General features: G+C 33.4%; 1 non-coding gene across 1 annotated transcript; it reads right to left on the bottom strand.

Annotated features, from left to right (window-relative positions):
• Positions 1 to 9,682: 9,682 nt before the first annotated feature.
• Positions 9,683 to 9,788, bottom strand: LOC128032235 (small nucleolar RNA R71). The gene has a single exon (XR_008188363.1). It is a non-coding gene; the product is annotated as a small nucleolar RNA R71 (small nucleolar RNA).
• Positions 9,789 to 14,999: the final 5,211 nt, after the last annotated feature.

The following is a 14,999-nucleotide window of genomic DNA, read 5'->3' as shown; positions in this document are numbered from 1 at the left end:
ATCAAAGATGCATTGGGTACTAGAGAGACTTCACCTAACATTAACCATAGAAAATCCTCCAGCGGCTTCTATGTAATTAAATCCGTAGTTGTTCTAATTAGTGGCTAGTTATCACCAATTCTAAGTCTAATTAAGAAATAAGATTACTAAATTTTAACTTAGATGATTATAAGAAAATTCTTAAATTAACTAGGTGATCAATCCAATTGATTTAGAAAAGAAACCTTGAAGAATAAACAACTATGGAATACCGAATTTAAATTCAGAATAAAATGTGTCTTTGGATCAACTTGTATTTGACTTCATAAGTGTCTAACTAAGCAAAAGAAATTTAGCCACTCATAGTAAATAAATCAAAGTAAAAATTAATTGAAAACATAGTGAATTTTGAATCAATCTTGTTTACAAATACTACTCTAATTGTCGAGCTTCCCTCAACCAAAGTTGATGAACTCTTGGAGTGATTTTCAGCTCCTTGATCGGCACTTGCTACATTGATTAGAGGTGCTTGTACTTGCTGAATTACTCGATCATCTCTCTATTTTTCTCTCCAATTTCTATCCTACCCTTGCTGGTTCTTCTCACTCTGTTTGCCCCCTGCTGGTAGGAGTCATCCTCTTTTTTTATGGGATAAAATGAGCCTCAAATCAGGTAAGGAAATCAGAATCAAAAAATCTGATCTAATCCCCATAATTTTTGCTCATCCTATCGCACAAAATAAGCTCAAGCCAATTAGAGTTTCACTCCAATTTAACTACTCAAAGGCTGAATTGGATTCTTTATTTTACACACTAGGGTCGGTCATAGCTAGGGGAACGAGAATTAAAATCAAAGTTAAATCTGATTCCCTTGCTGACTGATCGCACAATTTCAACTTCATTCACCTGCAAATTGGATTGAATCTTGCTCTTATTTTCAAGGTCTTTTGTAGTTGACTTGTTTAATTCGGCTTAGCATTTTTACCAAGTCAAATTTAATTTCAAAATCAGCATATGATCAGCTCTATCCATCAGCTCCATTCGTGGGAATTGGATTCCCAATTGGGTCCATTCGAACCACCTAAATGCAACTTCCTTGCACCATGACTTAAAACAAAATTAAATCATCGAATTGGAACGAAAATAAATTAGCAAGGCATAAGATACATTTAATGTAAATTGAGCTAATTAGAAACCAATTGATCAAGAATTCATCAATAATTAAGGTAATTAGTGGAATAAGTTAAGCTCAAAATTGAACTTAACAAATTTCTTGCTTCTAAATTGGTGAACATACTTTCTATTATCTTTACTTGACTTTTCCTTTTGGGTGACTATGGGAATTATTAAAGAATTTGAGAGAAAAAAATGAGATTTCATGGTAAGGACCAAATTGTAAAAGAAGGAAAGTTTTTCCCTCCATTTTACAATTTACATTAGGGAGGGAAGGATGAAGAAAACTCTTCATCTTTCCTTCCTTTTATATTATCATTTTATTATTAAAATATTTTAAAAAATATCTAATTTATTTATTAATATATTATTTAATTAAATAAATTATTTAAAATATCTCTCATATCATCATTACACCCAACAATTATCTTTCTTACTAAATAACCATTTTACCTTTCATGTTTATTCAAAAAACCATCATTGAGTCACTACTTACTTTTGGTAAATTTGTGATTTAGTCCTACTTATTTCTCCACTTGTTCAATTTGGTCCTTACATGCCAATTCCACGTCATAATAAAATGGGTTATTTTTACTCTTGGTCCACAAAATGTTCACATATTTATGATTTAGTCCTTGCTTTAGACTAGCAATTCTTAACCTTCTCTTTTATCATCTTTATATCTCCCCCTCATTTTACATGAAATCAATTATACATTATTTAATTTAACACTACTTTTATAATATATCAATTTTTTGGAGTGTTACAGTCAAACATTTTGCAACATATTCAACGATTTTCCTTTTCGTACTTGGCCATCAATACAATTCTCGTAGATCATGATACATTTTCAAACCACCAGGATGCATAGTGCATGCCCCATTGATTGTCAACTTATTCAACTGTTGATAATTAATACAGAGCCCCATTGACTCATCTTTCTTTTTGAAAAATAATACTAGGGCTTCCCAAGGTGATATACTGGGACGTACAAGGCCTTAGTCTAGAAGATATTATAATTGAACTTTTAGCTCTCTAAGCTTCATTGGCGACATACAATAAAGGGCAATAGACACTAGATTTGTACCACGAGTAAACTTTAATTTCAAATTCAACCTATTAATTAGAAGGTCATAGTAACAACTTTTTCTGGAAACTCGCATACTACTTGAGTCTTATTTATCTTGCTTTCATCCAAATTTGAGTTAATGACATTGTAACACCCTAACCCGTATCCGACGTCAAAATAGGGTTAAGGAGTATTATCGAATAAACATAACTTAAATCATTCATTTCCAAACATTTCAATAAACATAGCATAATCCATTAATATACATGCATATCTCCCTTATTCGAGCCCTCGAGGCCTTAAAATCACTTTAGAAACAACTCGGGAACATTTGAAACTTTGGGGAAAAGGTTAGAAAAATTCAAACTGCAGGGGTCACACAGTCGTGTGTCTCACTGGAAACACGAAAATGTACACACTTTTTCATGCCCTTTTTAACTCAAATTCATGCAAATTCGTAGTAATTCTTGTCGAAAAATTTATAATAATTATAAAATAATTAAATTGTACTTAAATTATTAACATGTTGAATTTTAATTAATTTTATAATAAAATTTGATCATTTTCGACATATTTGCACAAAAGACGAAAATTGGCTTCGCAGATACTGCAAGAAGCGCAAAACCGAGAAGTGATTTTTGAAGCATCAAGGCAAATTAATTTTTCAGCCGAAGATGGTCCAAATTATGAATATTAATTCAAAATATAATTAATTTTAATTTTAATCCAATTTATTTTGGGTTAAATAATTACTATTAATTAATTATGAAAAGAGGCCCAGTTGAGCTGAACCTAGAAAGCCGATCCAACCGAACACTAGGCTACCCAAAACCGTCCCACATGCAGACACAATTAGCTTATTTGGCTGATTTGTCTTGCAAAATAGCCATTGAGGACACCTAGAATTTGCATTAAAACCCCTCCACTATTCATGCCTTTCTAGTTTTGCCCCTACCTTAAAATAGCAAGTTTGAAACCTTCAAACTTACCACATTTGTGACCGACCATGGGGGGGACTCTATGACTGCTTATTTTTTCTATTTTTAGCAGCATACTCAACCTATAAAACCCTCCTTGGCTGCTCATTTGAAACACATCTCAAAACCTTTCATCTTTTCACTTTTCTCTCACTTTCTCTCTTCAATCCCCTTCCGTTGTTCTTTATTTTCTTCCCCATTCCCTTGCCAAATTCACCTTTTGAAAAAGAGTCATTCAACCACCATTTGGAGCAGCATTCAAGTGTTCGTGGAAGTCTCGAGTCAACAAGAACAAGCGGAGAAGGAGGAGTGGAGCAACTTAGTCAAGCCTATTAGAAATACCAGATTTGATTCTTATTCCCTATCCTTTTAATTTTATTGTTGTTGTTATGAACATGGCTATGAGTAATTATGATGTTGATATGTTTAATTTAATTAGTATGGCTTAAATTTAATTTGTGTTAGGTTGATTGCATTTTGTCCACTTAATTTATTAAAATTGTGTTTGTGTTGTTATAGGCATTGGTAAGATGTTTGATTAAGTAAGACCATGACTAAGTTATTCTTGCATTACAATTGTAAGGTAACTAATGAATTTAATCTATTTTCTTATTAAAATTTGTTTATTCGGTTGAATTGACATAGAGATATAGTCAAGAGATAAATGGATTTTGGTAGGTATGTTCTTAAGTTAGCAAATTACCAATTTGTTGTGAATTTATTCGTAACAACATGAACATGAGTTTAGTAATTCTAAGTTAAGAAATGTAATTAATTTAACACAATTATGTCATCTTGATTAAAATAATCTTTTGAAATCATGCATTGAAACTTTTATTTTCTCTTTATTTATTTTACTTAAAATCTTAGTTTTTAATCAACTCCTCAAATCAAAATATTTTTCTTCACCAAAGTGTTTTCAATTGAATTCATAAATAATTCTTTTCATAGTCCCTGTGAGTACGATAACTTGACATTTACTTGTCACTTTATTACTTCTTGCGATTGTGTACACTTGAACATTTTCGTCGTTCCACTCACACAACCGAGACATACGCCTCTGTCTTAGGCTGTGTAACATTTGTAATAGGGACACACAATCGTGTCCCTACCCGTGTCTGTGTCCGTGTAACTCTCTAACTTGGGTCACACAACCAAGCCACACGCTCGTGTGCCAAGCCGTGTAACTCTCGAAATGGCCTTACACGCCCATGTGCTAGGCCGTGTAGCTACCTAACTAGAAACCTTTGAAATCTACATGGTCGTGTGTCACACACGGCTGAGACATACGGCTGTGTCTTAGGCTGTGTGGACAAGAAATTGGTCAAAATCAAGCCATTTCCTTCACCAATCTCAAGCATGAACCTAACTATGGCATCAAAACATACCTAAAACATGCATAAAATGACCAATTCACTATACCATTAATCCATCCAACCAATATGCCAATAAGGCACCTCAATCATAATTCATCAACATAATTAAACTTAAGCAGAATTGATCATATCTCATTCATTCCCAATTAGCTCATTTCTATCTCAAAACATAACCTAACTTGACCATATTGCAAACATACTATCACATACCAGATTGGCTATTCAAATCATACTTCAACTTCACCATATTATCAAACATCAACACGATGCAAAGAGTACCAAAAGTGTAACAATCATAATAACTCATATTCATGCCAAATTTATCAACTAAAATAAACTACAAGTCCACCTATACATGCCATTATAACATTGAGAATAACATCAAAATTTACCAATATATTCACTAGATAGTGTGATAGTTCTCCGACGAGCTTCCAAACTGATCGAGCTTTTGATAATCTCTAAAGTAAAAGAAAATAACTACGTAAGCAATAAATGCTTAGTAAGCTTGTACAAACTTTAGACATAATATTTCATTTCAATAATGAACTTTGTAGGGTAATTATAAACCTATACCAACACCACAAGATTATCAAACCATATATTCATCAACTCACAAATGAGTAAGTCCATCAACACCACAAATACTTATCACTCCTAACATAATAAGATTTTAAAACATATTACATAATCATTATTCTTTTCGTAAGACTAAGAACGCTTCCATAACTTAGTTACCATTCTATTTACTTACTTTCCAATCCATTTACTTAGCATAAACTTAAATAACATCATCAATTTATGAAATAGTGTATTTATTCATGACATAGGTAAATTCATCTGTAGCATAAGTAAATTTTTCACATATAAGTACGTCATTCAACTCATCAATCCTTTTGTCATCATAATACATCTCAATTATGAACTTACCGTTTCATTACCTTTTCTTACCCATTTCATTTGCATAATACAATACATAAGCATAAACATCAACCATAACCACAAGCTTGACACAAGCCTAAACATCATTATCAATACACATGTTAGTGCATTTATACATAACTCTTTTGGGATCAACCACATGATAAATCATTTCATAAGAAAATACATCTTTTGATTCATACCACCTTTTCATGAACATAAGCATATTTTCATTTGGAAACTTACCATTTCAATGTATAACATTAAGATTAAGCATGATATAATCCAACCTTAAGCTTGGCACAAGCCTAAGTACCAACACAACACATGTTAGAATATTCAAACAAAATTCACATGAATTTAACATAGGTAAGCCATTACACATGAGTTTAATTCATTTGATTTCATCATTCTCCTTAACATATCATACTTTCAATGAAATTTAGTTTTACATACTTTGATCAATATCATTTCATACCTTTCCATAATTTCATAACATAGTTGATTGGAACACTTACTATTCCTTCCCTTTACATGCCCGTTAAACCACTTAGAATAGTATCGGATACGCAGGACAGCTCACACAAAGTGTGCTAAACATATGGTCAAAGTCATTCCTTTTTCTTTTCTTTTACATCATTGCTCACTCGAGCCATAAATGGGTCTGCTCACACAAGCTGGCGGTCAGAATGTAGCTACACGATGCCGCTCACACATGCTGATGAGTATCCGCCAAAAATGCCAAAACTCAGCCATTGGTGGGATATTCAAGACCAACACCCAAAACATGGTAACCCTAATGACATGTCATTTGTATCCTATATATTCCTAAGGTTCAAACGAGACTTAATAATCGTTGTAAATTCGTTGGATTTCCATAATTTCATTACATGTTAAATTACATAATAACATATATATATATATATATATATATATATATATATATATTGATTCATTTACAATAGAACAACACATTAAAAATTCAATTTAACAAACATTTAAGTGATTATAATTCATACAAAACTTACCTGGCCAATTTGTGGCAAATACTAGGTACAAGAGCTATTTTGGTAATTTTCACTTCTCCTCGATTTTCCACTCGTTCTCGATCTAAATTAATAATTGAGACAATAAACCAATTTATTTTATGCAATTTAGTCATTTTTGACATTTTATAAAAAATTACCCTCAACTTTTCTTTTTTATTCAATTTAGTCCCTATGTCCTAATCATGCAAATAAACCAAATTTATTGAAAATTCATACCAACCGAATGTTACTAGCATCCATTCCAACCCACACTTGTAACAATTTCACATCAGGTCCTTGTATTTTTGCTATTTCAACAATTTAATCCCTAATCGTTAAATTTATCAAAAATCACTTAACAATGTACTTATAAATAATAAATAATACTTAAAATTCATAAATTAACATCTAAAATCACAAATATTCATCAATGGTAAAATTCAAAATCTTTAACATTTCAAAAATGAAGGTACGGGCTAGTTGGACCTAGTTGCAACGATATCAAAAACATAAAAATTACAAGAAACGGGTATCAAAACCATACCATGCAAGAAGAATTTCCAAAACCAAGCTCTCCCCTTCATCAATGGAGCATTCAGCCAACCAAGGAGAAATTAGAAAACATGATAACCTTTAATTTGTTTATTTTAGGTTCAATCTACCTTTTTACCATTTTACCCCTTAAAAATCATCATAATTTCATTAATACCTTACCCATAAATATCCAATAACCCTTTAAATGTTTAATTTACCATTCAAGTCCATTTTTTCATTTCCATAGCCAATTGACCCTTTTAACAAATAGAACTCAACTTTTACACTTTTTACGATTTAGTCTTTTTTAATTAATTAACTATTTAAACATTTAAATTTCTTAACAAAAATTTAATATAACCTTAATAACACTCTGTAAATATTTATAAAAAAATTCACAACTCGTTTTATAGAAACGAGGCCCCGATACCTCATTTTCTAAAATCACTTGAGTTTAGGGTCATACCACTTGAACCTAATTATTATTTCAAATAGCATAAATTGTCATTTCAAAATTTATTCTAATACCATATTTGACTCTTAAATATTAAATAATAATATTTACGAACCTACTCGTCCAATTTATGACCCCGAAACCACTATTTTTGACACCACTAAAAAATGAGCTATTACAAACATAGGCACATAGGCTAGATATGTCTCACAACCATGATTTAAAAGCTTATTAGCTCGAACTGATGAAATTATATGAGTGGAATCACTCAATTTCATGCCTTTAATTTGATTAATCTCACCTTCATGACTCTAAATAGAGAACTTCTTCATTCGACAATCCAAGATCACATTATGCTCAGTGAACAAGTCCATTCCCAAAATTACATCAAAATCGCCAAGGGGCATAATTAACATATCAACTACGAATATTTTTTTTCTGGATCGCCAAAGAATATCGTTTACACACTTGGTTAATGAGCACGAATTGTACTAAAGGGCTTGTAACAACTAATTCTATGTTTGAAAAATCAAATTTCAATTTTCCTAATTTCATAATGCTAAATCTATCATATGAATGAATAAAGCCAAGGTCAATTAAAGCATGAACAAGTGAAGAACATAAAAGAAATATACTTGCTACAACATCGGTAAAATCAACCTCATTTATGGTTTGGACCACACAGGCTCGAGTGGGAGCTTTAGATTCAAAATGTTGTGCTATTGAATTAGTATCTTTCCTCTGACTACCTTTCGCCACTTAACCACCACGGGGATTTCTGCGACCTCTATCTATAGGAGCAGATCTCTGAGTAGCAACATAAACATCATTAGCATTTCTTTGACAATCTCAGGCTAAGTGCTCTAGGGATCGCATCCGAAACAGGCTTTAATTGTTTTTCCAGCATTCACTTATGTGCCTTTCTCCACAATGCTCGCAATTCGAGATGCTTGCATCTCTCGCTGGACCTTCAATACTACCAATAGATACTAATGGTTGTCTAACCCGGTCTTTCTTTGACCTTATTTTCAATAAAGTTTTTCTCCAAAAACCTCAAGACTCCCTAGGTCGCTTAGGCAGAGGTTGTAAACTAGCAGTCCTGATTATTTTTTTTAAAGAGATACAACACAAGTAACACACTTTGTCGGTGAACAATCTAACTGCTTCAGAACACGTTTAGCTAACCCTAACCAGTTCTTAGTTGAGGAAGAATTGTAACACCCCTAACTGCATCTGTCACCAGAATAAGATTACGGGAATGGTACAGCAAGTCAACATAAATAAACAATTAAAATCATGATCATTTCAATATAATTTCTCAAATACCATAAAGTAATTAAATTTCAATATAATTAAATTACTTATCAATCTCTACTCCATCCCCACATAACACGCCGTCATTCAGTTGTACTCTATCCCACGTTCATTTGGCCAAGTACTGAAATTCAATAACATTTTCCCAACAATTTTATATCATCAATTAAACAATTAATATCGTCTATTTCATACCATATCATCATACAATTCATATAAATATTAAATTATAAACCAAGCGAACTTACAGGACTGATTTGCAGTAATGGTCCAGAATAGCTTAATCAATGATCGACGTTGTGTCAATCCATTAATTTCATTTTCAATTACACATATCAATTTAATTCAAACATTATAAAATTAAGGCATATAATACAATTAAAAATGTATTAAATTTAAATTGTACAAACTTACGGACTAAATTGTAGTAATAACAAAGTACAAGGCCCATTTAGTAATTTTCTCTTTTCCTCGATTTTCCACTCGATCTTGATCTAAAATAATAATTCCATTCAATTCAATAATTCTAATAGAAAATTTAAGTCATTTTATAAAATTAAGTCCCTTTTGAAATTTTTACAAAATTACCCTAACATTTTACTTTTACACAATTTAGTCCTAATCCTAAAACATGAAATTTAACCAATTTTAAATAAAACCCAACCTTTTTGGATCATGTATAACCTCACTACAGCCCATTTTATAGCTAATTAACATTAAGTCCTTGAAAATTTATCACTTTGACAATTTAGTCCTTAAACATTAAAATCATCAAAAACTTCTTAGTTTCTATCACCACGTAGGATGATCTAGCAAAAAATTTTCTTTATAAAATTTTCCTGATTAGTAGAACCATGCATCAAAGGCAAGAAATTGCCAATTTTAAACAATATGAACATGAATCTCAAGACGAAGCATGGGAACGTTTGAAGGCGATTTTGAGGAAGTGCCTACACCATGGGTTGCAAGCATGGCTCCAACTTCAGATATTTTACAATGGTGTTACTGGTAATATCAGATCCAACTTACACGGAGTAGTCAGAGGATCTATCATGTTACTCATGTCCGAATGAGCCTACAAAATTAGAGATGACATGGCTATGAATTCATATATGTGGCCTAATGAAATATTAACATAAAAATTAAAGCCTCTAACGATAAAAGCCGTGAACGAAGATGACCAAAATCAACAAATTTTAGCAAGCTCAACCATTTGGGGTTGACTGTCAAACCAACAAAATTGAAGTCGTGTTTGGAAAACCAATCGAAAAAGGAAATAGGGGTCGAGATCCCTATTCAAATGCCTATAATCCCAGTTAGAAGGATCATTCGAACCTCAAGTGGGGAGGCAACAAAGGAGGTGGAAATCAAGTGCAAAACTGTCCAAATCCTCCTTACCAACCTCTACAGTTACAACAAAGATCAATGGGTAATGACCATGTTGCATGTGGCCAACGATTCGATAGATTAGAAGAGGAGATGTAAACAATGAAGACGAAAATTTAACAAGTCCATCCCACGTACAGAAAAATTGAATTCCAAATAAACAACCTCTGCAACTAGCTAATGAGAATGTTCCAAAAGCTTAATTTCCAGAGTATCCCTAATAAGACGGAGAACAATCCTCGGAGAAATGGGAAGGAGAACATAAAGGCGATCATTTTGTGATTGCGCAAAGAATTAGAATTCCTAACAAGCCCATCTATAAAGACAAGGAGGTTCCCAAATTTGTTGACGAACCCATAAAAGAAGAGGAAGGGGCCAAAGAGTTGATCGAAGAGAGAGATGAACTAATGTTTGAGCTAGTAATCGCGAAGCAAAACACCACGAAGGTATCATTCTCAACACCATTAGAGGACAAGAAAAAGAGGGACGAGGTAGATTTTATAAACTTTTTAAGTTTATTTAAATCCCTTAATGTCAATTTACAGCTCTTAGAACTCATCGAAAAAATATCGAAATATGCCAAGTACCTAAAAGAATAATGGCACGACATAATAGAATGAAAAAGGGCGAGCAAATTGACATTGATGTCTAATGTAGCACTTTAATAGCTAAAAAGATACCCTTGAAGTTAAAAGATCTCGGTAGTTTTATGGTTCCAATAGAGATAGGGGATCAATATTTTAGCAAGGCCCTTAGCGATTTAGGGGCTAGCATAACTTAATGCCCCTATCGATCAATCAGGAACTCAGACTTAGGGATCTAAAGAATACCTCTATAACACTACGACTAGCTGATATGTCCTTAGTACAACCAAATGGTGTACTTGAGAATGTATTAGTTAAGCTACGTGAATTTATAATCCATGTCGATTTTTAAGTCCTTGATTTCGAAGGTCGAAAAATCTTTATTCTTTTGGGTAGGCCATTTTTGGCCACTTCCAAATCGATTATCGACCTCAAACGAAATGAGCTAATTATGAAAATTGATGGCGGGATAGAAGTGTTCAAATGTTGTCATGATTCCAAAGTGAGGGACTAGTTAGGGGTGAGTGTCATGTCTTATATGATTTAATCACTATTGGTCACGATCAAAGGTATTTTTCGAGTTGTGCTAGCACAAGTAAGTGAAATGTAAGAGAACAGGACAAATAGATAGATCTCATTAGGATAATGAGCAGTTGGGAGAGCCAAGATGGTCAAGAGCGTTGGATGAGGTCAATGGTGAAATTAAAAGAATAACTGGACAAGTCGAGTAGCATGACATAATTTTTAGAACAATTGAACTTTAATCAATTTGTAAATTTTATAAATTAGTTTTAATTTTTTTATTTGTAGTTAGTTTTTAGCATAAGTATTGTATAAATTTCCTGTAGAATTGGAAGAAATTAGGTTTTTGGATGTAACGAGACAAGTAGAAGCTAATTGGGGACAAAAATAGACGATCAAAGGATTTTGACACATCCTGAAAGAGTAGAAGCAATGTCGTGTCGCAACACACCAAGGACATGGCACAAGATGAACCTTGTGCAATGGGAACATGAAATTTTCAAGTCGTACCACACCATAGCTTTTGCATGGCGCGACACAACCACTTCGAACCTTGATGGGGTGATATTTGGGCTTCGTGTCGTGCCATGCATAAGCTGTGACACGTGGTTTTTAGGTGAAATTGGGCCATTTTAGGCTTAAAGCCCATTCGAAGTATATTTATACCCACTAGTTCTAGTTATAAAAACACACCTTTAAAATACCTAAGAAGATCAAAAACTCTCATCTAGTCGCTGCACCTCAACCCCACGTGCTAGCTTCAATCTTTTTGCATCTCCAATCTTTGATTTCTACAAGTAAGTTCTTTCTCTTCTTTTTTCTTCGTATTTTTCTAGTTTTCTTCTCCTATTACAGATTGTAGACTCGAAATTGGTTAAGGAACGACTTTCATCGACAACAACCCGAGGCTTCGTGTTCTAACTTTGTTCTTCATTAATTTTATCATTTTGGTTGTTATTATTTTATCGTCATTCAAAAATGGCACCAAGAAAATAACACCGCACCACCCAGGTATCGAGTAATATCGATGCCAATTGCTTTCATAACCCGAAAGTTCTACCTCAAATTTTTATTGTGTGCTTCATCGTACCCCATGTGGGGTTCATCTTTCAATAAAATTCCATGTTTAAAACAAAATGGCTGCTTTAGAATATTAGTTGAATATCTTGTGACGGCAGCAGCATTGAAGAATATCTTTGGTTGCGGGACTCCAGCGTGCGAAGATTCTACTATTTTGGAAGTACTCCTTACACTAGCTGTGAAGAGAAGGTCAAAGAAACATAAAATGAATATAATGGAGTGAACAAAAAATAGTAGAGCGGCTGAAGACAAGAGAACTGGAAAAATGTGAGCTTTGTGAGAAGTGGGAAACGTAAACCAGTTGAAGAAAATAAAAAAGGGATAATGATGGAAGTTTTTAGGGAATGGGAAACGTGAGGGAGAAAGGTTATGCCGTGGAGGAAAAGTTAAAAACAGAAAAGACTTTTGGGGGGAAAATAAAATAACCAAGCCTTACATTGTGGGTTCATACTTTGGGTTTCCCAATATTCACTAAATGCAACTTCCTCAAAATCTTTCCTTTGGAATTTTCTAACTAGCCAACTCTTTTATTAACACCTCATCATTCAGTTTGTCATAACGTTTCTTTCTAATGCCACGGCAAACTGCTGCTCTGTATATACTAACAAATCCTATTTCTTTTATTTTGCTCCTGTTCATAATAATAATAATAGAAATGTAATTGTATTAAAAATAAAGAGAATAAAAAGAGCAATGGAAAATAAAACAGAAAAAACTACTTAAAAATTCAAACATCACAAGGGCTAACGCTTTGTTTATCATGCTCTATAGAAGCACCCTAGTAATGCTTCAAGCATTCTCCATTAACCTTGAATGTAGCCCTTATTCGTAGATCTTTAATAACAACACCACCATGCGAATATACTTGAATTACTTCAAAAGGTCCTGACCATTGAGATTTTAACTTACCAGGAAATAATTTGAGCCTGAAATTAAACAAGAATACCTGTTGTCCAGGTTCAAGGTGCCTTGGTAAAATTTTGGCATCTTGCCATCACTTGGCCTTTTGCTTATGCAAACAAGCATTCTCATATGTTGTGTGTGAAACTCTTCCATCTCATTCAATTCTAGAAATCTCTTGTTGCCAGTAGTAGCCCAATCCATGTTCAGATTTTTAATCGCCCAAAACATTTTATGCTCAAGTTGAATAGGTAAATGACAAGGCTTACCGTAAACAACTTTAAAAGGTGACATCCATAGTGGTTTTTAAATGTAGTTCGGTATGCCCATAAAGCTTCATCCAATCTAGTAGACCAGTCCTTTCAAGACAGATTGACCACTTTTTCTAGAATTTGTTTAATTTCTTTATTAGAAATTTCAGCTTGGCCATTTGTTTGAGGGTGATATCCCATGGCAATTCTATGTTTAACCCCATACCTGCGCAAGGCATTGGCCATCAGTTTACAGTCAAAATGGGATCCCTCATCACTGATAGTGGCTCTCGATGTACCAAATCATGTGAAAATGTTCTTATGCAAAAATTTCAATACCGACTTAGCATCATTAGAGGCTAGGGCTACTGCTTCTACCCACTTAGAAACATAGTCTACTACCAAAAGTATGTATAGCTTGCCCACGGATGGTGGAAATAGACCCTTAAAGTCTATTCCCCATACTTCAAACAATTTAATCTCCAATATACTTTCCAATGGCATTTCCTGTCTCCTAGACACATTTTCGGTTCTCTGGCAATGGTCACACGACCTATAAAATTCATGAGCATCTTTAAATAAACTTGGCCAATAGAATCCTGACTAGAGTACCTTGGCAGTTGCTTTCATCCCTCCAAAATGTCTTTATATGGGGCTGAGTGACAATTCTATAAGACACTATTCATCTCATCGTTGGGGATGCACTTCTAAATTATTTGATCTGCACAATGCTTGAATAAAAATGGTTCATCCCAATTGTACTATTTGGGATCGTAAAGAAAATTTTTTTCTTTGAGCATTGAAGTTAGGTGACATTACACCACTTACTAAGAAGTTTACTATGTCAGCGTACCAAGGTAATGCCTTAGCAATGAATAACTATTCATCTGGGAATTCTTCCTTAATATATTTTTTTATCTTCATTCCTCGATTCTATTCTTGACAAATGGTCAGCCACTTGATTTTCGGTTTCTTTCCAATCTCTAATTTCCAAATCAAACTCTTGTAACAAGAGTATCCACCTAATCAATCTTAGCTTGGCATGTTTTTTCTATTCCAAGTACTTGATAGCCGAGTGATCTGTGTAGACTATTACATTTGTTCTTATTAAATAAGAACAAAATTTCTTCACTGTAGTGGTATAACTAAGCTGATTCTCTATCAATGTCCAACTAGCAAAATATGTTACATGTAGTACATTGTTCCTCCTTTGACCCAAAACTACTCCCACAACATAATCACTGGCATCGCACATGAGTTCAAGGGGCAATGTCCATTCTAGAGCAACCATAATCGGTGTTGCTACAAGTCGCTTATTGAGTTCCTCAAAAGCTTGCAAACATTGATCATCAAAATTAAAAGGTTTATTCTATTCAAGTAAAGTATACAAGGGTTTGGAGATTTTAGAAAAGTCTTTAATAAATCTTCTATAAAATCCTGCGTGTCGTAGAA

The sequence above is a fragment of the Gossypium raimondii genome, chromosome 8, assembly GCF_025698545.1.
Source record: "Gossypium raimondii isolate GPD5lz chromosome 8, ASM2569854v1, whole genome shotgun sequence".
In the NCBI taxonomy this organism is placed as follows: domain Eukaryota; kingdom Viridiplantae; phylum Streptophyta; class Magnoliopsida; order Malvales; family Malvaceae; genus Gossypium; species Gossypium raimondii.
The sequence above is the reverse complement of the archived record's forward strand: the minus strand, read 5'-3'. Positions and strand labels throughout refer to the sequence as shown.